Source organism: Schistocerca americana, unplaced genomic scaffold (assembly GCF_021461395.2).
Source record: "Schistocerca americana isolate TAMUIC-IGC-003095 unplaced genomic scaffold, iqSchAmer2.1 HiC_scaffold_15, whole genome shotgun sequence".
Lineage (NCBI taxonomy): Eukaryota > Metazoa > Arthropoda > Insecta > Orthoptera > Acrididae > Schistocerca > Schistocerca americana.
In genome coordinates this window covers 10244366-10269906 of record NW_025725583.1, presented here as the reverse complement: position 1 = coordinate 10269906, position 25541 = coordinate 10244366, and the positions used below count along the sequence as shown (strand labels likewise).

General features: G+C 43.0%; 1 protein-coding gene and 1 non-coding gene across 4 annotated transcripts in view; one reads left to right on the top strand and one right to left on the bottom strand.

The window, feature by feature from the left end:
• Positions 1–25541, bottom strand: part of LOC124569456 (amidophosphoribosyltransferase-like) — a 253058-nt gene that overhangs the window by 39362 nt on the left and 188155 nt on the right. Inside the window, exon 1 of one of the 3 annotated variants that reach the window (XM_047131067.1) lies at positions 12402–12509. The exons of the other annotated variants lie outside the window; for them this stretch is intronic. The gene's annotated coding sequence lies outside the window, so the exon portion shown is untranslated. Of the gene's footprint in view, positions 1–12401; positions 12510–25541 lie in introns of those variants that run through there. 3 annotated transcript variants of the gene reach the window in all.
• Trnat-ugu lies at positions 6564–6637 on the top strand. Its single transcript has one exon. It is a non-coding gene; the product is annotated as a tRNA-Thr (tRNA).

The following is a 25541-nucleotide window of genomic DNA, read 5'->3' as shown; positions in this document are numbered from 1 at the left end:
ACAGTCACTGTACATGCAGAACCATAATAACAGAGACACTTCAAAGCAAGCGATTAATTACTAGAAAATCGCATTGTGATTCCGTTCGGATGCAGTGCTTGCGGAATGGTCGCCCGTGCTCACATAAACGGTGGGCTGATAACCACCCTTCAGCGCTACATACTTCTATCAAACACACAAAACATGCACTGCATTTCAACAAATTCACACGTTTAGCAGACAGACACTGATCTTCACTAGTGGTCACCGAAATACACTGATGAGCCAAAACATTATGACCAACTGTTCAGTTTTCTGCCGGTCCACATATGGAACACAATACAGCAGCGATTCAGCGTGGCGCTGATTCGACAAGCCCTTGGTAGGTCCCCGGAGTTTTGTGGCAGCAGTTTCCTATGACCGATCACGCAATTCCCGTAAATTGCGGGTCGGTGGTTTGTGGGCGCGGAACTGGCGAAGATTGAAAAACCAAATGTGTTCTATAGAGTTCAAATCAGGCGACTTTGGCCTCCAACACTCAACGTGATGAGTGAATTCTCAAACCACTTCAGCCAGATTCTGGCCCTGCGACACAGACAGTTATTCTGCTGGAACATGCCATCGCCGTCGGGGAATACATCAAACATGAAGGGATGCAGGTGATCCACAGTGATTTTCACGTTGTCCACAGCCGTCATGGTGCTTTCAATTACTGTCACAGATTCCAAAGATGCCCTCGTGAGTGTTCCCCATAGCATAATACTGCCCACCACCGGTCTGTGTCCCGTAACAGTCCACGCCCCGACCCGTCCCCAACACCCGCGTCCGTGGCGCGTAGTATGTTTCGAGTAGCCGATTGCCGGAATGACTGCGTATCCAGACACGAACGTCGATCTGGTGTAACAAGAAAAGTGATTCAACCTGCCAGGCGACATGTTCCCACTGATCCACGGTCTCATCTCCATGATCTCGTGGCAACTGCAACGGTTAACTGACAATGCCGTTGGGTCAACATGGGGATACGTAAGTCATCTGCTGCGGAACTCCACGTTCAGCAACGTGCGGTGAACGGTGAGCTCCGAAACAGTTGTTCCTGACAAGGATTGTCCTCTTTCTTCAGATCTGCCTGTCGGGCGAGCCTCCGACCTCCACATCCCGTGATAAGGCGTGATCGTCCAACACCTGTCGCCTACTAGTTGTTTCACCATTCTTCAACCACTTTCCATAGATGCTCACAACAGCAGCACGGTAACAGGCTACCGCCTTGCCTGTTTCCGAGATGCTCGTTCTCAGACCCCTGGCCTTTATAGGCCCTTTGTCAGAGTCGCTTACGACATTGGATCTCCTCATTTGCGGCTGTACTGTCGCTACAATGATTCCCCATACGTCTCTGATCCGCTTCTACAATGTCCTTACTGCGTCACGTGCCCGTGTCCGCAACACTAACAGGTAGCATTCCGTCTTGAGGTGAGCAGTGGTCGTAATTTTTTGACTCATCTGTGTATATCCACATACAAAATCGAGAACCTTTCGTGAAGCCTGGAAGTCTCACCTTCTGCAATACGAGTGTTTGCTGTAGAATTTCTTACGTTCGCAGCAAAACTTGTAGAAATGGGTCTACGCTACGCGCGAACTCGCGTTTTAACAGAACCGAGCTGTGGTGAGCAATACATTTTATGGCCGAAGACATAAATAACGCAGCGAACGTCCTTTGTTATCTTGACCCTACCAGGGCAGCTGAAAATTTCCACGACTCTCACGCGCGAGAATCTGTAAGATGATGCAAGTTTGAGTATTCGCTACACACGACACATACATTAAACTAAATGGCTCTGAGCACTATGGGACTTAACATCTGTGGTCATCAGTCCTCTAGAATTTAGAACTACTTAAACCTAACTAACCTAAGGACATCACGCACATCCATGCCCGAGGCAGGATTCGAACCTGCGACCGTAGCAGTCGCGCGGTTCCGGACTGAGCGCCTTGACCGCTAGACCACCGCGGCCGGCTACATTAAACTAAACAAACAAAGAAGAAAATCGTATATCTCTCTCTCTCTCTCTCTCTCTCTCTCTCTCTCTCACTCACTCTCACTCTCCAGTTTGCCGATTATCAAAAGCAAAGGGCTAACATGGCGTGAAATCCCCGACGGCAAAGAAAGAAAACACAAGGTCGTTAAACCAGCCGTTGTAGAACAACTTTGCCACAACCATCAGCCTCATTTCGCATGCTGCCTACATAATATTAAAGATCGTAAACAAGAGATTGGAAAGAAAAATGGAAGGAAGTCCGGCTGAGGAAGAAATTGGGTTTAGAAGAATTGTATGGACAAGAGATGCAATAGAACTCTTACCCCTTCTAGCAAAGAGATTTACTGAGAAGGGAGAGTGTCTATACTTTGGAGCCTATACTTCCGTTTACAGACTCTGAAGAAGCTTTTGACAGTGAGCCTTCAGTTGCACCAAAAGAAGAGAATACCATCTGGAAACAATAAGCGAAAGGTGTAAGACAAGGTTGTTATCTACTTACATTCTTCAAAACATATTTTCTGTTTGCTTGTATCCCGGTACATTCGTGAAATTTTAGTCCTCAAATGTCATGACTAGTGAGCGTATAGTGAAAGTTAAGTACACAGATGACATGCATTCGACAATTATTATTACCATAATTAGTGTGTTGAGTGAATGCTTGAAGATACCGTTCTCGTTTTTAGTGAAATGCAATGTTATCTTACACAGCGCGAAAAAACAGTGTTTCATATTTTGAGGGGTGGTAGTGTGGACATGGTCCGGCACACCTACTCCTACACGTAGATCTATATTCCGCGAGTCACTGTAATGCGTATTGCAGGGGGTACTTTTTATTGTATCATGTATTAAGGTTTCTTCACCTTCCAGTATGAGACTGCATCATCACGTATTTATTTAATATCTGAAAGTTTAAAAATATATTCGAATAACGGCAGTAATGATGAGAGTCTCTACTTATTTCTGTTACTACTGTAACTTTAACTTCGCTTCATAATTTAATTACTGTTTTATTGTGGTTGTGGGCGATTTATTCGCTGTGTTTAAATAACTCTTCATCTGCAACAACATGAGTGCTTTAGTGAGTAGGCGATTATTAATTAAATTTGACTTCAACTGCGTGTATTGAGCGATTTTTTTGTAAAGGCACTTACAGCCTTCGCCGAAGTACGAGCTCGCGAAAATTTTCACACGACACGCTCATCTGGAGGCTATTTTAGCAATTTTTATTAACCTGTGCGAAGAATCTTATTTTTATAGTTGACAAGCTGCGCATACTCAACGAACAAGTATAATGGTAATTAAGGTTAAAAAGAAGAAATAAAAATCGCACTGGTATTAGCTAAAAGTAATTTATAATCTCCGCTGCGTGTAAAGCATTTTGAGACATGAAATAAAGACGCAGTGATGGTGGAACAGAAGTGCCAAAACATGTTTAGGTAAAGACTTCAGTGGCTTGTGTTTTACGAAAATGAAACTGCCACCATTCGTATCATAGTAACCACGAGTTTATGAACTCGGTTTTTTATACAAGGACAGACACTGACAATTTTTACGTGAAAGAAAGTGAAAATTTTCCTAAGGCGATGAGAATACATGGCTAGATAGAGGCAGACTGGTGGTTTACTAAGATCCGTCAGCGTGGTGTATGTAACTCGCAAGGTCAGGTTCACCTGGCGGTCCAACTGTGCTAACACGGTGAACGCGTAATCATTTAGTGCGGTATAATGTCGAAACTCTCATCCACTGTTGAGAATGTCGTCCATGCTTTACGAACGTCTAGCGAATCTGACTCAAGCACTCTGATATGAAAACAGTGTACCTTAATTTTGTACAGGCTGTACTATTCCAATATTTAGATATAAATTCGTGCAGACACTACGAGCTCCTCACATAAAATCTGAAACAAATCTGGCAGATTATTCCGAACGAAAGGAGATTCATGGCATCTAATGTATAGCGTCTTCTTGTTACTACAGGTCGGCGATAGGAACTTCCTTAGAGACCAAGCACGGAACCAATCAATCCCGGCATAAATTAGAAACGATTTCATTTTTTGACTCGGGCGATTTAAAACTTCTATGTGGGTGTTTACGACGGGCATCCTGAATCAAATTTACACGCGTTACTTCAATGCCATCTTGTCCAGGACGTTAGAGAGAAAACCTTTAATTTTATTACTTGCAGGCTCCGGCTATCATACTTGCAACAACTCGCTTTGATGCGTAATGTGCCAGAGATTTACAAATATCGCGCATTTATTAGTAAAAAATGGCTAACTGTAAACATAGATGGATTTTAACTTCGATCTTAAGCTACAATAAATTTTAATGAATTTAACCCAACTATTTACCTATTCATATCATCATCTAAAGAGTAAAAGGTGTCAAACAGAAATGATATATATTTGATTGTAAAAACAGTATCATTGTCCGACAGTACCGTTAATTCGAGAATAAGGTGGTCAAATATTATTATGGCTTTGTTCATTTCTGTGCAAGAGGAAGGCCAACTTGCAGGTAATGGTGGCCAATTTTGTTGCTGGTGTTATATTTATCATATCTGTTATTATTTTAGAATTGTGACAAGCTGTTCACTACAGACTTCCTATGAGAGTAAATTAAAATACACACTAGATATTATAGCACGTTTCTGTGAAAGCATATCTTGTGCCTAAAAGTTGTATTACCCCGAATATTATTCCGTATGACAAAGGATGGATGTATACCAAGTCAGTCAACTTTTTGATACTTTCATCACCAAAATCACACTGTGGCGAAGAGGATTATCGCTAAACTCAAACATTAATCGAAGATTAAGAAATTATAATGTAAAAATCTTCATGGACTGGTAAAGGCTTTCGTAACATCTTTCCTGAGACAAAGTCAGATTCAGTAAAAAGATAGTGTATATTACCAGCACTCTGAAACTGGCACTAACGGTTAGCAACATTACATCAGTGAATAAATTAACTACGAGGCTGTAGTTAATGTTTCGGACTGCTCAGACAGGTGACTACAAAACGCACGTTTGCGAATCACATACAAATTCAGTTACACCATTTGGGTCAAGGAATTCTATTTTTCGTAACTATGCATTCATTTTTCGTAAGACACACACGAAATAAAATATGGACAATTTGTTAACTTATGGTTTTCTGTGTAATCAAAGTCGGCAACAGGGACATGACTTAATGCTTTGGCACGTGTAGTAAATAAATTTTAGGTCGTCGACAACTGGCTCCGCAAGTTAGTTTACACATTTAAAGTCCAATACGATAAGCTATAGCCATATTCTGCAAACCACTCTCAAGTGAATGGCAGGAGATACTTCCCACTGTAGCACTTATTAGTCTGTCTTCCCGTTCCTTTCGCGTGTGGAGCGCGGGAAGCATGACTGCTTAAATGCCTCTCTCCAGGCGGTAATTACGCTAATATTAACTTCGCTGCCCCTACGGGAGCGATACGCAAAAAGCTTCAGTATACACACCTAGATCTCTCACATAATACTGGTTCTTGAAATTTTGTGAGTAGGCTTCCGCGTGACATATTCCATCTTCAGGTTTTCACCATCTCCACGACACTCTCCCGTGCTTTAAACAGACGTGTGGCCATTCTGCTGCCTTTCTTAGTACATGATCGATATCTCCTGTTAGTACTATCTGGTATGGGTACCAAGCACTTGAGCGAAGTTCTAGGATGGGACGCACAAGTGATTTGCAAGCAGTATCCTTCGCAGACTGACTATATATACGAAGACAGTAACTTGTTCTCGAAAGAACAGTTACTGTTGACGACCGTGCAGCTTTTCCCTGGAATAAATGATGACTAACTGACAACCTCAGCTGCCGACAGGTGTTGTTGATATACCTCGATGTGGACAGCTGAAAATGTGTGCCCCGACCGGGACTCGAACCCGGGATCTCCTGCTTACTTGGCAGACGCTCTATCTATCTGAGCCACCGAGGACACAGATGAATAGCGCGACTGTAGCTCATCACTCACCGCTGGTCAGCACAACTCCTCCTGTTCACTGGCCGGCTGCTGGCAGAGGCAGAGCTCGCTCCCCATCCATGCTTTCTACACCACCTGGCAGTATCTGCTCACTCTCTCCACCGTCCAAACATTACAGGATCACCCATGCACCATATGTGCCAGTATAAACGCCAGAACAAATCAACGAGGTTAGTTAGGTTTAAGTAGTTCTAAGTTCTAGGGGACTGATGACCTCATAAGTTAAATCCCATAGTGCTCAGAGCCATTTGAACCGTGCAGCTGGAATTCCAGGGAAAAGCTGCACGGTCATCAACAGTAACTGTTCTTTAGAGAACAAGTTACTTACTGTCTTCGTATATATAGTTAAAGGCTACCCAGACATTGACCTTCGTCAGTGCGAATGCGCACAGGTTGCCCAAACTCTTACGGGAATCGCCAAAGCGTGCGCGAGTAATGAGTGGGTGGGCAAATGTCTATAAGGTACAATACATATGTAGAATTAATGACAGTTGGGAATGTGAGTCTAGATAAGTCCCTGCAGTCGCGCTATTCATCTGTGTCCTCGGTGGCTCAGATGGATAGAGCGTCTGCCATGTAAGCAGGAGATCCTGGGTTCGAGTCCCGGTCGGGGCACACATTTTCAGCTGTCCACATCGAGGTATATCAACAACACCTGTCGGGACTGACTGTATGTTCCCAGTGTCTCGCCAATGAACTGACGTCTGACACCAGCTTTACCTATGACTTAAACCGATGGGATGATTTCATACCCCCCATAAAATATTAGATCGAGGTATATGTGCGAGTTGACTGAGTCCACTTGTGACTCACTAATACTGTAGACACAGGACATTATGTTTCTTTGTTTTCGTCTTGCGAAATGCACAGTTTTACATTTCTGAACATTTAGAGGCCGTTTCCAATCTCTTCCCCACGTTAAAATCATATATTGGTGCAGCCTTTTTTCAGATAGTGCCTCATTTAACAGGGCAATACATCTGCCCCAGCCGACCGGCGTGGTCGAGCGGTTCTAGGCGCTACAGTCTGGAACAGCGCGACCGCTACGGTCGCAGGTTGGAATCCTGCCTCGGGCATGCATGTGTGTGATGTCCTTAGGTTAGTTAGGTTTAAGTAGTTCTAAGTTCTAGGGGACTGATGACCTCATAAGTTAAGTCCCATAGTGCTCAGAGCCATTTGAACCATTTTTGAACATCTGCCCCTCCCGATGTCGTTTTATGCAACTCGCAATGTTATATCTGACCTTCAAGAACTACGCGCCGGGTTTTCATATTCTCTCGCTCGCTATGCGCAAATTAAGAGGGGTGTTCAATAAAGAATGATCATATTTGTTTTTGACAACATACCTTTACTCATCCTCGTAATTTTGATGGTCCTTTTCAAAGTAGTCTCTCATGAATTCAATGCACTTGTCCCACCGTTTCTGCCAGTCTTCAAGTACATACTGGAAACCATTTTTTGAGAGGTCCTTCAAAATCGCCTCAGCAGTCTTCACCACTGCTTCTGATGATTGATAATGACTCCCACGAAGGCGTTTCTTCATGTTAGGGAATAGAAAAAAGTCACATGGGGCTAAATTCGAACTATAGGGAGGGTGAGGGATGCACTTCACGTTGATTTTTACTAGATCTTCAGGAACAACACTGGCAATATGCGGCCGCGCATTATCGTGGTGCAGCATCCAGCCTGCTTCACGGAAATGTGGTCTTTTGCGCTTGATATGAACTTGCAATGTTATTAGGACATCCCTGTACTATTGTCCAGTTGCTGATGTGTGTGCAGGTACAACATGTTTGTAAACCATCCCATGAATATCAAAGAATGAGATGACCATAACTTTCCCAGCAGAAGCAACCACTTTTGTTTTTTTGGGGGTTGGTAATGAAGGAGATTTCCACACTGAGCTTTGCTGTTTGCTCTCAGGATCAAAACGATGTAGCCAAGTTTCATCAGCAGTGATTACATTTGAAAGAAACTCCGGATCTTCCTTTAACATCAACTTTAACTGCAGACCTACACACGAATGTCCTTTTGTTCGGGAATCAACAGTCTTGGAACCCATCGCCCACAAACACCTGTCATGTGTAATTTTTCTGTCACCAACGCGTGGGTGGCACCAAATGAAATGTTCAGTATTTCAGAAACTGATCTTAAGGTAATTCGTCGATCCTCTCTCACAATGACAGCAGCAGTGTTGATGTTTTATTCCGTGAGAGCAGTAACTGGAGTACAGGGTTCAACTTCCTTTCAAATTGACTGTCTCCCCTCTTTAGACGTTTTAAACCACCTTCGAGCTGTGCTGTAGGGAAGAACAGACTCTCCGCAGACCTCCTGTAACATTGGATAGGCCTCAGCTACAGATTTGTTGAGACGAAAGCAGAATTTCAAAGCCATATGTTGTTCCTCGCGTGTTACCTCCATTGCAGCGGCACGCGAAGATATCGGACCTTGCCTGTCTCTCACAGGCGGGAACCAAGGGTTGCAACAATGAAACTACTACGACGTGTTTGTTGCACATTAAGCAAACAGAATATCATAAGATTAAATTTTATAAGCGAGAAATTATGACCATAAAAAACCATTCTTTATTGAACAGCTCTCGTATTAGTCCTGCAGAAAAAATGAACAGGAACTCTTTGTAAAAATTTAATGTAGTTAAATTTTGTACTGCGATTCGTTTTCACTAGAGGCCGTAGTTCGTGGCACTCCCTCCTACAACTGTATAAAAATTTGCGACTGCGCGAGTATCTTCCACATCCAGTCTTTTTTGGTCTTCATTGACTGTTTTTATTACGCCACCACCTTAGTCGAGAACTTACAAACTGTAAAACTTACGTCTGTGTAGATTTTACCTAACAATCTTGTGAATTTTAACAGCATCAAATAAACTATTACACCGTTGCATTCGTCGTGCTTTATGACTACGAAACTAATGTAGTTGTAATGGTGTGGATGGAATTGTCAAAGTAATTAGTTTTAGCGTAACGTTTACAAAATTCGTTTTTCTTTCATTACCATCATGGGCACGTTTAAATTAATAACGTTAACGAAATATCCGACTACAATCGTGGCGTAACTGCCCAATCAATAGAGACCAAAGGAGGTCAAATATCGGGACTAGCCTAGTTCGTGTAGTCGGAAATTTTTGTACAATAGCGCCACGAACAACATACTACAAATCCTGGGATGAATGTGGGGGTGCAGGTGCGTTTCAAGGTCACTTGAATCTGCAATTTTTTTGGTTTCCAAGTTGTCATGCGTCTGTGAAACTGGACACACACACACACACACACACACACACACACACACACACTGTATCACTGTTTACGAAACATTCAACCGTTCTCTGCTAAAGACAAAATTCTTTCCTGAAACCTATTTTATTTGAAAGCAAACATGAACAAAAGTGAGCTTTAGCTTGAAGTGAAAATACGACAATACTATTATACATGCAGCACTTGATATGATGTGGTTTCGTCTCTTTAATGAACGAATGCTTACGAAAACAGTGTAATAAAAAAGTCTGCAAGAAAAATATCTTTTAATATTATGTCTTAAACAAACCTTGCGGTCGGAGACAGATGGTTTCTGCACTACTTTGTTCAGCTAGTTATTTTAAATTTCGTTGACAAAAACTTCTCCGTAACTCCGGTTTTCGTCCCGCAGCTTTGATTTTTCCTTGTAAAAATATTGCCGAGACACTCAAACTGGGTTATCTGTTCCAGTGCTGCATTACTTATTATAGTTTTACATCACATGGGTGACTTTCCCTTTAATGCTGTAACATTGGTTTTATAAGTGGAGATGTTCAAATATAAAAGGAACATCTCCTCTAATAAAACAAAGGTTGTGGCATTCAAGGGAAAATCACCTGTAGGATGTAAAATTGTAATAAGTGCAGTAATACAGGAGCAAGTAATCGACTTTCCGGATCTTGGTTCTGACATAGGAAGAAATTTCGACATCGGAATTGAAAACAATATCCTAAAATTTAACGCAATCTGTGGAACAATTGGAAATACGCTACAAGAAAAGCCACGAAAGAGAGAGAGATGAAGTTTTACTAAGTCATGGCAGTACCCATTACGCTGTATTGATCTGAAACCCGGGTTCCCACACAAAACGATACGAGCACGACCCAGATTGCGGAAATAAGATTTCTTCTTAGAGCTTTAGGGTGCACCAGAGAAGATCGCTCCAGGAATGAATACACTAGGAATTAGTAACAAGTTGAGTCAATACACAAGAAAACAGACCTAAATAAAGACAGATGATGGGAGCACATAGACATAATGCACGAAAATAGACTTTAAAAAAATTATTGACCATAAACCACGGCCGGCCGTTGTGGCCGTGCGGTTCTAGCCGCTTCAGTCTGGAATCTCGCTGCTTCTACGGTCGCAGGTTCGAATCCTGTCTCGGGCGTGGATGTGTGAGATGTCTTTAGGTTAGTTAGGTTTAAGTAGTTCTAAGTCTAGGGGACTGATGACCTCAGATGTTAAGTCCCATAGTTCTCAGAGCCAATTGAACCACAAACCACGAGGGACAAAACGGAGGCGAAGACCACGGAAGAGACGAGCTGGACCTTATTCACCTACTGCATAAAGGAAGGAGGAAGGAGACGACGTTGTTTTCAGACTTGATGTTGGTCACCATTTTCTACTGTTCTTGCTGAGGATTATAAATAATCAGATTAAAGCTGCCCACGACAACACTATTGAGTTCGCTGTCACTGATGATAAATGATAGCAGCACGAAAAACTGGGGATTATCCAACACACAAAAGATATTTTTGGAAACATTTTGCTTACTTTTTTGTTGCTGAGGCTTCAAGACATTCAGTTGTTAAGCTAGTGCTCTACGTTAGTAATACATGAGGTAGCTGAGCCCTCTTCTTTAATATAAATGGCAAAATATACTGTAGCGGTCACTGTAGGACCTGCAGCACGATGCGCCCGAAATGGCAAGCTATGGCAAGTTGGCCACACTTTCCCCATACAGAGCTTTAATGTACGTTCAAACGAGCCATTGAAACTGCATGTTGCGACAATATGGTCTGGAAATGTTGTCCGGCAAAGTTGCTGGCCATACGAATTGCAGCCACACGTCTGCGACATTGCTGGAGCAGATAGGTTTACAAAGACCACTGCACTGCTGCCAAATAAACGAAAGCGAATTACGGTAATGGAAATGTTCGGCTCTCCGCTTTTTTGCATTCCAAAACGGAAAATCTTAGCAATAAAACGAGAAACTGGGCTTTGTAAGTCGTTCATTTCTAAGTAAGCGAACTGAACCCGAAACTGTAACTCGTGAACTGACGATGGTGGATACATACATTTTTCAGGAAACACGACTTTGAACACATCGTAAAAAGAAATCGCCTGACAATTTGTAAAGCGGATACCAATGTGAAAGACAGTCCACCATTTACAATCAGAACGGCAATCATTCATCGTTTTTGGCTACTGGTGATTCATACCGAAGTTTGACCTACTTCTAAAGCCGACTTGTGACCGATATTTGTATCTTGGCACCAGACGTTTGCAATGCTTTGGTAGAAACATTCACAGAATTCATTGGAATAAATTTGAAATAACGATCAAATACTTATGTTAATACTTTATCATGGTTCGCCAGTGCAGTGAGAGAACTATTAATTTCATAAATGCGACACATCTACGACCAGAGTTACGGGACGTGGAAAATAATGTAAACAGAGACCATAATCAAAAAGGAGCAGTTGGTGAGTTTCTGTCCATGAACATGGAAACGCACGTGATGAAGCTCACAAAAAATTTAAATGTTTTAAGAAACTACGTAGAATACATCTATGGCTCACTGTTGCAGATCATCTTCTGATATGGCGGTAGCAGAGAGAATGTCCTTTTTCAGATTACGGTCTTTGTATATCTTACTTTTTATGTTCAACACTTTCGATCGTGTAAGTATCACATGAAATTCATGGTTCTCTTGTTTGTCTAATTCTACATTCCTGCAGGGAATTAACAAATCGAGTGAAACTACGAATGTGCACCAAATCTCGACCACAGGCGAAATAATACGGTTTCACCGCTCAGATTACATCACTTGGCGCTGCAGTGCTATCGGCGAGAAAAAATGAGGATGTAAGGGTGAGAATGAGAGAGATGCATTTACAGACAAGGAGAGAGGCAGATATGGCTTGGACACGAGAAATATCCTCCGCTCCTAACGGACAACGCCAGCACCTCGACCACACCTAGACAACAGCTAGCTCGATCAGCAATGTTGTCGGGTCATGCGAAAACACTGCGGTGGATTGAAGCCGATTTGCAGCAATGTTGACAGCAACACTAATTAAGGGCACATACTGCCGTAAAATATGCCCATGTGAACGCACCTTTAGGGCAACCCCTATAAGCCTGATCACTGGCGAGAGAAGACTTCTGCAGGCGGCGCGTGCGGCCCAGCAACAGTAAACAGAACAAATACTTCTGTTGCAACACGATTGCTCGTATCTCCGCCTGACCCTCACAGATGACAGGCCCCCCGTAAGTATTATCGCCTGCTCTCCTGGGGGCATAAGCGTCTACAACGTCAATGAACTTTGCCCCCGTGTCTCCTACTTCACATCACCACAATAGACGACACACACACACACACACACACACACACACACAGAATAACGATATTACTCTGTTGCAAAACAGATGTCACTCTGCTATCTCGCTAATTAATAGCAACTCGGCAAAACGGCCCCCTGCTAGGATCGATATGTCAGCAACTATTTCTTTCTGTTAGGACGTAATGTAAACACGATAAGACCTTTACTCAACTACACTGGCTATGCTTTCTTCTCTTCTAGATCGCTAGCTGATACACATAGCAATTCTTAGTAATATCTTGCCTGATGCAGACAAGGAAATTCGTGGCCCATAGTTCATACACTACAGGACGAAGATCGATTCACACTGCACGTCAACGGATAGGAAAGCGACGTCATCGTCAGTTCGAGGTGTATTTACGGTAGACGAAACGACAACAGAACGTCTCCTCCCTTAGACCAGGTGAAAACCATCCGTCATACAAAAAGTCCGAACTAAGGAACTAGCACCGATTGAGTTCATTAATGGTTAGAGCAAATTTCATAATGGTTATTCTTCACTAGTTTGTATGGTAAATTGCTGAGAAGTTAAACAATAGGAAAAGTGTCGTCCAAACATTTTAAAACAGCTATATGTATTTGCTAGAAGAAATTTATACATAGAAATCCGTCACTCAGTATTTAGAAGGTAATAACATTGAGCTTTTTTAACAAGTCCATTCTGTTTTTTCTTTTTTTCTGGTAACCAAATAATGTCAAAAACAATTTTGTCTCCTTCAATGGAGCTGACATTATTTAACTGAAATTGTTCATCAATTTTTGTTCCTATCCGTGCACGGTGTACGCTTTTTCTTTTTGCTGAGATTGTAAAATCTAAATCATTTTTCGCTTTCAATGATCTGGCCGGCCTCTTCTGTTGAACAGTTATGGAAAAATATGCAAGCAGTAGCGAGACATTTTGAATGTGCCTCGGAAAGAAAGCAAACAATGAAATGAAGACTATGCGCGGCGAGGATAGGATAACTGCCGATATTAGCGGACGGCTCCACAGTCGTCAGACCATCGTCAACGTCGAAACTTTCTTCCCGAACAACCTACATTTTGGCGCTCCATTCCATTGACAGTTCCATGAGAATTCCGACCTTAACATTCCTTTGCATTACGAAATGCATCTATGTTGTACATGCACATTTTCTAACTTTATCAATCCATGTTTTATCGGGCCGTCCTATCTGCTTTCTCTTGCCTCGCGGAATACAACATAGAACTTCATTGGTTCATCCGTCACCCATTCCCATAGCCACATGCACTAGTCAGCTTCACTCTGATAACCACACGTTTTAACAAACAGAATTTCAGACAATGTCCGGCCGGTGTGGCCAAGCGGTTCTAGGCGCTTCAGTCCAGAACCGCGCGACCGCTACGGTCGCAGGTTCGAATCCTGCCTCGGGCATGGATGTTTGTGATGTCGTTAGGTTAGTTAGGTTTAAGTAGTTCTAAGTTCTAGGGGACTGATGACCTCAGATGTTGAGTCCCATAGTGCTCAGAGCCCTTTGAACCTTTTTTTTTTCAAACAACGAGAAAAAAATTATTTTCTCAAAACATAGATATGGACTATGTTGCAGTATAGCTTTGAAAGCTCGACTCTCTTACAGGATGATGTAAAACGTCTAGAAGCAAAGAATGTGGTGATAGAGGACGATGACCAAAACCAGTTGGACATAAAGGAAGACAAATGGAATGGTATTAAATGAAATATGTACACCGAAAAACCACCTGAAAACACGATACGATATTGCAGTGCCTTTGCTGTTAAATAGAGCGATGCAGTCCTCCTTCGGACATGCAGGAAGAGGCCTTGCAGCGTCCACAGCTGTTAGGAAATATATGAAATGTACTCGCAGTTGCAAATGCGAACAACCATCTGCTCTATAAGCTATCGCTTGCGCCTTGTCCCGCAGTTACGCAGGGTCGGCCACGGTTAATCTGATTTGGCATGTTAATTTTAAGGGGTGGCCGGATGCCCTCCCTGCCGCCACCCTGTACCCCTCAGGACGGAAATAGCGTACCCCAAGCGTCTGTGTCTAGTGGAATTCATGAAATAGTGTGAATAGGTTCAGATGTCTGCGAGCTGTGTAACAGGCGGAACGTGGGGACCAGCCCGGTATTCACCTAGCGGGATGTGGAAAACCGCCTAAAAACCACATCCAGGCTGGCCAGCACACCGGCTCTCGTCGGTAATACGCCGGGCGGATTCGATCCGGGGGCCGGCGCCCCTACCAGAGTCCAGGAAGCAGCGCGTTAGCGCTCTCTGCTACCCTGGCGGGTTAACCATCTGCTCCATAAGCGAATGACAATGAAAATTTGAGCCAGACCGGGTATCGAACCAGTATTTCCCGCAATATCTCATTCATCCGCCGATACGAGGCAGCCACTTTCAATTAAGGTTTCCTTCCCTGTGCGGGAATTACATAATGTGTGTACAAGTTGTGACACAGGAACGGCGACGTATCGAAGTTTGGCTTCTGCCTGTGAGTCGTGCACGAATAGCCAAAGCGGTAAAGGCGAACGCTTGCGTAATGCGGGAAATCCCAGTTCGAGGCCGGTCAGGCACAAATTTTTGTTGTCGTCATTCCCTTGTACAGCTGATGGCTATTCATATTTGCAATGGCGAATACGTTTCACGCAACTTAAAACGATCGGAAAAAGAAAATCTTCGCTCTTGAGGCACATTATAAGGCGTAAGAGCTTCCAAACAGAATATTTCAGGGCAAAATCATTCGGAAGAAAGGAAGAAGAAAACCAAGAAAGAAGACACTAGAAGAACTGGTGCAGAGCATGGGGTACCGAAACAACGCTAAAATGAACAGTGGTATCCAGAAAAGAAGTGAATGGTTGCAACAAGGCATAGACGTTAGTGGAAGATAATGACTAGTTTGTTCCCTGATTTGACTCTTGTCCTACCTAACATAGTAATTCCCATTATGTAACTCGCCATTGCTCGCTGAGAACAGCCCGCCTCACTGCCTTTAAGTCAAAACTGGAAACCCACACTGATAGTAAACTTCCCTTTTCAGAAAAGTTTTGAAAACTATTCATTTAACCAAAAGCTGTGAAGTCCATTGTCACTATTTTGTTTACTTACTTCATTTTATTTTTTCCTGTCCGTCCAGGCCAATGGTTCCCAATTTTTACGAGACCATTACCGCTGAGTGCAATCTGATATTAGCTATTAGCTAGAACCCGACAATTACCAACATCTACTGAACTTCAGAATGAAAAAGAATGTTACTTGAAAACTTTAATTCTTAGAATCACGAAAAATAAATGATATTTAGTTTTCTTAGGTGTCTCATTAAACTACGGCTAATGAGCCAATTGGTACTGTTCGTTTCTAACTTTTTTTATGGTGAAGCAATTCTCAGTGCATGGCGAGTGCTACCTACAACTCCTCCTCTGGAAATGTTTTTACTATACTTATTGTTTGCAAAGTACTTAAATGCTTAACTTCTTAGACATTTTACGTCTGAACTGGCAGAAATTGCAAGACTTCAAGCTGCTTTGTGTCAGACCACTGCCACTACTACTACAACTACTACTACTACTACTAATACTAATAATAATAATAATAATAATAATAATATGTAGGTCCTACAGCTGTGTTCGTTTACTTTTTGCGAAGTGAATAATGAAGCAATTTCTGGTCCATTGTAGGAACTATCTACAACTCTGAGAAGGCATTTTAATGAGATACGAGTGATGTATATGTCTCCAGTTTACTGTCATAATTGCATGATACACAGAACAAAACATGTGTCTAGCGGGTCGACTGTGTGAAGAAGACGATGTTCATACATTCGTTTCACAAGCTGTAATCTCCACCACATTGTGTCACACGTTAATGTTAGTATTTAAAAAATACAGTTATTCCTAACTTACGTAATCAGTATTATAGCCTTACGAAATAGCGATTACAGTAATAATATTTTTAAAACAACTTGGTTTCGTGGCTGAAACACAATCGAATCCTGCTTTACGCCTCAGGTGTAATTACCCCAGTTTGGGAACCACTGATGAAGGTACTACCCTCCACTGCAAAATCTCGTTACCAGGTTTTATGATTTCACTGGTTATTTCTACAACTTAATTTTCGATGTGTTAGATATAAATTATATTAGGCGTTCTAACTGATTTTCAGGTATACTTTCAAGATTGATCTATTAAGTTCTCCCATTTCTTGTTCACGTTTGTCTGAACTAAAGAGGAAAAATCTTCATCAAAACGAAGCTAGTTCACCTACGTTCCATTCCCACATTTTACCCTGTCGTTTTCCCAGCTTATGTATTTCAATATTACCTCTACGAGGGCAGAGATTTATTTTGGTGAAAAGGAATCTCCTCGTCTGCCTAGTCTTTCTGTTCTGAATATCACAATATCTAGATAAAATCTAATGAAGTATCACTGGCGGACATGTTCTTCACTGTGCTGAATTAAGATGAATCTCGTAAGTTGTATCTGTGAGACTATAAGTACTTAACATCGAACGTTGTGTTCACATGGCGCCTCCCAACTAATTTTTTTTAAAGACTTCATGTTTATTATTTTTTAGCCGTAACTTGTGCTTTGTTGTTCATACAGTGGACATGTTTCGAAACAACTCCATTATCTACAATCGTCCGGTCCAAAATAAAAATACAAATGAAGGACAGTTTACAGATCGTCTCGACTTACAAACGTAAGATGACCTGCTGATAATCGAATTGTTCCTAAACATGTCCAGCGTATAAATAATAACACAAAAGTTGTAGGTCAAAGGTAATAAACACGTCGTCTATAAAAACGTACAGACTTTTTTGACATCGAGTCAAATACAGTCTCAAAATCTAAGAATTCGAAGTGAAACATTAATTCATACTAAGTGTTCCAAAATTTAATTTATGACTAGCAAGTAGTTACGTCCACTTCTAAAGACAGCTTGCTCCTTCGCCCAGTTAAATTACAATGTTCCTTTGTATGGTTAGTAAAGGTTTTAATGAACATTTTGTGTATTATGGAGAGAAAGCTGAAACCCTTCCCGGCCGTTGCTGTAGAACGAAGTCTCAAATCTGAAATTGTTTTTTCCAGCAACAAACTTTCTGTTGTTTTCTGAACGCAGACTGCACAACGTCTTGTGCATATGCATGTAGGTGTCTCCAATGCGTTGGCACGGCTGTAGTGCATTCCTGTGCGCAACACGGAAGCACTTTTGCTTTTTCGCCCACGCCACGTCAACAACGCGATGAATAGGACTAGACCAAGGATGCCTTTACAAACAACATTACACAGCCCACGCTTTGAGACTGAAGATTGACTCGTATTTTGTGGAGAACGACGCTTTAAATTACCGTTCACACAGATTTAGGTTTTATTTGCTTTCCTTAAATCGCTTAACGCAAATTTCGGAATACTTCCTTAGAAAATGACAAGAACGATTTTTTTCCTGATCCTTCCCCACTCCGATTTTGTACTCCGTCTCTAGTGATTTCGTCGTCTAGGGGTCGTTAATGTCTAATCTTCCATTTTTCCCTGTTCCGTTATCTCACTAGTGCAGGAAAATAAGACAATACACGTCCCTCTATCTGACCTCATTATCTTCGAAAGAGACATTCAATAAATTGCTATCACAGTTACTTTTTGTAGCACGATCGTGTGGTATTCTGCGCTAGAATTCTCAGATTCGATGGTACTTCGCCCAGTAAGTGATTCAGCTCCCTCTCGTGTGTGTGTGTGTGTGTGTGTGTGTGTGTGAGAGAGAGAGAGAGAGAGAGAGAGAGAGAGAGAGAGAGAGAGAGAGAGATCCCATCATCATACGTGGTCCACAGTTTTTGTAATTTGACAGTAAGGGAACCTTTCGAAGTAGTTTGCGCGTCATCTGTCTGTGAATCCAGTAAACTTTGTTCTGTGTGTTACCTCATTTCTACACTGAACAGTTAGAACATTATGATCATTACTATAGACACAAGCACATCCAGGCGATAGCAGCGTCACCTGGCGAGGAGTGACTGCTAGTCAAACACATACACGGTGCATGTAGTATCAGTGAGCGTGCTGTCCGTGTGTAGAGAATGGAGGAGGCGCGCGATCTATCTGAGTTTGACGGAGGGCAGATTGAGAGGGCCCGAAGGCTCGGCACGAGCATTTCGGACATTGCACGACTTGTAGGGTGTTCGAGAAATGCTGTGATGAGGGTCTTCAACGCGTGGCGATACCAAGGTAAAATCACGTCCAGACGTCATGGGTATGGGCGGCCACCCCTCATTACAGATGTCGTACGTCGTGGGCTGTGCAGACTGGCAAAACAGGACAGGCGGCGAACTGTGGCGGAACTAACATCAGACTTTAATGCTGGGCAGAGTACAAGCGCCTCTGAACACACAGCACCGAACACTCCTAACGGCGGGCCTCTGCGGCCGACGAACCGTGCATGTGCCAATGTTAACACCAAGACATCGATAACTACGACTGAAATGGGCACGTGACCTTCGGTACTGGACGTTGGTGCAGTGGCAGAGCATTACGCGGTCTAATGAATCCAGATACATTTCTCATCGTGCCGGTGGGACGACGCGAATACGTCGTCTTCCAAGGGAACAGCTCCGTGACGCCTGTACTGCGGGATGGAGACAAGCCGGTGACAGCTCCATTATGCTCTGGGGAGCATTCACGCGGGAATCCATGGGTCCAGAGGAGCTCATGCAAGGCACCATGACGGCCAAGGAGTACCGTACACTGTCTGCAGACCACGTACACCCCTCCATGACGATCATATTTCTCGACAGCAGATGCATTTTTCAACAAGATAATGCGCCATGACACAAGGCGCGGAGTGAGATGGAGTTGTTGGAGGAACACAGTGGCGCGTTCCAATTTAAAATGGTTCAAATGGCTCTGAGCACTATAGGACTCAACTGCTGTGGTCATAAGTCCCCTAGAACTTAGAACTACTTAAACCTAACTAACCTAAGGACAGCACATAACACCCAGCCATCACGAGGCAGAGAAAATCCCTGACCCCGCCGGGAATCGAACCCGGGAACCCGGGCGTGGGAAGCGAGAACGCTACCGCACGACCACGAGATGCGGGCAGTTCCAATTGATGCGCTGCTGCCCACCCCCCTCCAAACTCACCAGATCTGAACCCAATCAAACACACCTGGGATATGATTGAATGTGGCGTCAGAACTCATCGCTTCCCTCCTCGGAATTTACGAGAATTAGGTGACGTGTGTGTGTGTGTGTGTGTGTGTGTGTGTGTGGGGGGGTGCGTGTGTGTGTGTGTGTGTGTGTGTGTGTGTGTGTGTGTGTGTGGGTGCGTGTGTGTGTGCGCGCGCAGATATGGTGGCAATTCCCTCCAGCCCGCATCTCGTGGTCGTGCGGTAGCGTTCTCGCTTCCCACGCCCGTGTTCCCGGGTTCGATTCCCGCCGGGGTCAGGGATTTTCTCTGCCTCGTGATGGCTGGGTGTTGTGTGCTGTCCTTAGGTTAGTTAGGTTTAAGTAGTTCTAAGTTCTAGGGGACTGATGACCATCGCTGTTAAGTCCCATAGTGCTCAGAGCCATTTGAACCAATTCCCTCCAGCGACTTACAAAGCCTCACAGCTGCCATGCCATGACGTGTCGCCGTTGTTATTCGTGCCAAAGGTGAACATGCCGGCTATTAGGTCAGTGGTCATAATGTTGTGGCTAGCAAGTGTACAGCCGGCCGTTGTGGCCGAGCGGTTCTAGACGCTTCATTCCGGAACCGCGCTGTTGCCACGGTCGCAGGTTCGAGTCCTGCCTCGGGCATGGATGTGTGTGGTGTCCTTAGGTTGGTTAGGTTTAAGTAGTTCTAAGTCTAGGGGACTGATGGCTTCAAATGTTAAGTGCTATAGTGCTTAGAGCCACTTGAACCATTTGAGTAAGTGTACATCTGTATGTTTATCGCACTGTCCGAGGCGGAGATTCGTGACCAGCCGATTAGTTGCCTAAACGACTGTGGAAACCGCCTAAAAATCACCACCGGGCTGGCCGGTGTACCAGACCATGGGTCGTTATTTAATCTGGAACTGAGCAAGCTGTGAACGAATCCAAGAAGAAAATTGGAAAAGTAGTAAAAGAAAACCTTTACGATTTGACGATGACACTGTAATTTTGTCAGAGACGGTAAATGACTTTTTATGTCAGCTGAACAGAATGGACAGTTCCCTGAAAAGATATTACAAGATGAATATCAACAAAAGTAACCAAGGGTGATGGAATGCAGTCACCTATTAGGATGCCTCCTCCTGCGAAATTTTTCTCTGTATATTCGTTCTGCTTGCCTGACATTACATCTTCTTGCATCACATATTTAATGCACGTTTACAAGATCTCATACGAAGTTATGGTCCATTTTAAGCTAGTCATTAACTGTAAATAATTGTTAACTCCACAATAGACACATCACAGATGACTGTAATATTCGAACGCATTATTAATGGTACGCTGCTTGGCTCATTCACGTCGATTAAATATATACGCGGAACGTTGCAAAACTACATGAAAAGGAGTAAGTACATACGATCAATTGTAGGAGATACGATTTATTTAGTGTTCTGTGGAAGTTTAGTGCACCTACACAGGAGACTGCGTGCAAAGCACCTGTGCTACCCATTCTTGAGTACTGTTCATGTGTTTTGGGTCATAACAATGTAGAATTAATCGAAAATAACTAAGCAATTCGGAGGCATGCTGTGTTTGTTATCGATCGGTTCGATTAGAACGAGAACACTAAGGAAATTCTGCATGTGCTAAACGCTATCGGGGATGTTCGTAGACCCAGCATTTGCGACACACGGCAAAACGATGCTACTGGCTGTAGCAGAAATCTCACTTAAGAACCGTTAAGTGCGAAATAAGGGAGATTATTCCTCGTACAGAGGAATACAGACAGTCATTTTTCACTCGCCCCACTAACGAGAGGAACACGAAAGGGAACGATTAGCATTAGTACAAATTCACGTCCGCCATGCATAGCAGATTTGCTTGCAGAGAGTGTCTGTTCATGTTACAGATAGTTTCAGCAAATGTCAAAAGCAGCCCTACATGGAAGGCGATGTGCAACACGAGAATTGCTCTTTTTAATATCAATAACCTGTCTTCCTTTGGGATACGTGCCTCCGATGCATACAGCACAAAGACCGTTCTGGGAAACGGTAAGGGATCAGGATGCAAACAGGAACTAGATGACACTCGTCTTTACGCGCAACATCCGTAAAAAGATTAGGAAGAGAAGATATAGTATAAATATCAACTTCCCCTCCTCATACACCACACGGTCAATAACGAAGTTTAAGAAAGGATGCAAAGATGGTTTCAAGAACATTCTTTGTATCATTTATTTCATATTGTCTGCATCAGACAGGAAGCGTTTAAGGCCATGACTAGACACAGCATATATATTTTGTTTGATCGCTTAAGAGACAATTTAGCTGGTAGCGCCAAGAATCACATCCAACGTTTTTTTTTTTCGGAAGGATTACAAGGTCCTACCAGCAATAACTATCTACATGGTTCCTGTACGTTCCTTACAAGAAATTGAACAGCCACGAGCCACAGAAATTATAAAAATAAAGCGCTACAATTAACACTGGAAATTTGTACCATTCTTCATTTATATACATAACGCGGTCTACGAACTAAAACGCCTTATCGTGATGTCGAAGTTACATCACCCATAGTCAAGCAGAAAACAAGAACCTTGTATTGGTGTTATCGGCCTGGTTCACTTTCTGATGTAATCCAGCTGCGCAGTTCACTGAAGTCTCCAGTTATAGGTCGATGTACCCGGCCGCCGACGATTCTGCATCCGCTTCATTCACAGTAACTCCGTTTACTTGCGTAATTTTTCTTAACTATTATGGAACGCTGTAATGGCTGCCTACGAAGCGACTAAGCGGAATTTCAGCAGTTTCTGCTCGAATAAACGTCTTCTAAAAGAAAGAGTTATGTACAGCTTCGGACTCTAAAGGCCACAACATGTAAAATATCGCATGCAAATGCAGAAAGGAAGATTAAGCTTCACTGCTTCGTCGGCGACGAGATCATTAGAGACTGAGCACCAGGTCGGATTGGGGAAGGTTTGTGACGCAAATCGGACGCGTCGTTTTAAAGGAAACCATCCCAGCATTTGCCTTAAGTTATTTAGGATTTGAATATGTATCATCAATTCAAGTCTAGTGCCTTGCCAATACGACACCTTGCAATATAATCCTACTGAATTCTCCGCTCTTTTTTTATAAATCACAGACAGATTGCGACTAGTCGATCTATTTCTAATAGATTTCTTCACAAGGAAGGCCCTTTGTTCATTGCAATCTAAATTTTCGGGAAATAAGAGTTGGTTATGAGGTATCATTTTCGGCTTTTACATAAAATTAGCTGAGATTACCCGTTTCTTTCGATGTCGATATTACTTGTGTTTATCAACTTTTTTGTGTGATCCAAGTTTTCGACATTACTTTCAAATTGTTAACGTGTATTGGAAGTCAGAATCACCTTTCATTCGCAGCGACAGATTCTGTAGAGGGTAACCCCCAAGAATTAATCCTGCAAAGCCTGGTAAGAGAGTACTGCTTTGCTTACTTTTCGATGGTTTCTTAGAAAATCATTCTCAAGTAATTGAAGTACATAGTCAATGTACAAGGTCAAAATACCTCAATATAAGTAATCTGTTTTATTCACACAACAATAGTTTAATTAATACTAATTAAAACTTTACTACAAGTACATCGATGAGTTAAAAGATACTTTGCCGAGTCGAGATTTGTAATCTCTCATTTAAATGCATTCTTTTGAGATATACAGGGTGCTTCACAATTCCTGGTAGAGGTTATAAAGAGGACTTTGTAGAGAAAATTTCGATAAAGAACCTATGTAAATTGTGTCCGAATATCGGATCACTTTCAAATCCCTCTCTTCACGGTACACATACAGCGGAGAAAATGTGCTCTGACTTGTGTGCTCAACAGGAGCCCACGGCACGGGCAATGTTTCGAGCATTCGTCTTTGCATTCTCTTCAACGTGACTATGGATTTCCTGTTCAAAGTCGAGATTGTGGCCTTTCAGTGGAGTCCCACAGTCAATCTTCCTAGTCGCGATCGCACCAGTTTCTCGCAGCAATTGGTATGTGGTCTCATAATTATAGCAGGGACTGACAACGGCGCCCCCTTGTCAGTTTGCGTGTGTACCGCGAAGTGAGAGATTTGAAAGTGATGCTATGTTCAAATTTATTTTGTATCCAAGCGGTTAATTTCCGGACACGGGCTCCTTATCAAAACCTAATCCTCTCTACAACCCCTAGAAACCTGTAACAGGAATTGTGAAATATCCTGTGTATACTACAGGGCTATTACAAATGATTGAAGCGATTTCATAAATTCACTGTAGCTCCATTCATTGACATATGGTCACGACACACTACAGATACGTAGAAAAACTCATAAAGCTTACTACAGATACGTAGAAAAACTCATAAAGCTTTGTTCGGCTGAAGCTGGACTTCAGGTTTCTGTCACCAGAGCGCTCGAGAGCGCAGTGAGACAAAATGGCGACAGGAGCCGAGAAAGCGTATGTCGTGCTTGAAATGCACTCACATCAGTCAGTCATAACAGTGCAACGACACTTCAGGACGAAGTTCAACAAAGATCCACCAACTGCTAACTCCATTCGGCGATGGTATGCGCAGTTTAAAGCTTCTGGATGCCTCTGTAAGGGGAAATCAACGGGTCGGCCTGCAGTGGGCGAAGAAACGGTTGAACGCGTGCGGGCAAGTTTCACGCGTAGCCCGCGGAAGTCGACGAATAAAGCAAGCAGGGAGCTAAACGTACCACAGCCGACGGTTTGGAAAATCTTACGGAAAAGGCTAAAGCAGAAGCCTTACCGTTTACAATTGCTACAAGCCCTGACACCCGATGACAAAGTCAAACGCTTTGAATTTTCGGCGCTGTTGCAACAGCTCATGGAAGAGGATGCGTTCAGTGCGAAACTTGTTTTCAGTGATGAAGCAACATTTTTTCTTAATGGTGAAGTGAACAGACACAATGTGCGAATCTGGGCGGTAGAGAATCCTCACGCATTCGTGCAGCAAATTCTCAATTCACCAAAAGTTAACGTGTTTTGTGCAATCTCACGGTTTGAAGTTGACGGCCCCTTTTTCTTCTGCGAAAAAAAACGTTACAGGACACGCGTATCTGGACATGCTGGAAAATTGGCTCATGCCACAACTGGAGACCGACAGCGCCGACTTCATCTTTCAACAGGATGGTGCTCCACCGCACTTCCATCATGATGTTCGGCATTTCTTAAACAGGAGATTGGAAAACCGATGGGTCGGTCGTGGTGGAGATCATGATCAGCAGTTCATGTCATGGCCTCCACGCTCTCCCGACTTAACCCCGTGCGATTTCTTTCTGTGGGGTTATGTGAAAGATTCAGTGTTTAAACCTCCTCTACCAAGAAACTTGCCAGAACTGCGAGCGCGCATCAACGATGCTTTCGAACTCATTGATGGGGACATGCTGCGCCGAGTGTGAGAGGAACTTGATTATCGGCTTGTTGTCTGCCGAATCACTGAAGGGGCACATATCGAACATTTGTGAATGCCTAAAAAAACGTTTTGAGTTTTTGTATGTGTGTGCAAAGCATTGTGAAAATATCTCGAGTAATAAAGTTATTGTAGAGCTGTGAAATCGCTTCAATCATTTGTAATAACCCTGTACTTTCAGTGTAATTTTGATTTAGAAATTTTTCTAGCGATTTTGTTTTTGTATGCTTTTAGCCCTTTATCACCATGTCAGTACGGTTCAGTCATCAGATTATGAACGCGAATTGCACTTGAACACGACAGGTAATGTGTGATTGTCACTGAACCTATTTTGATC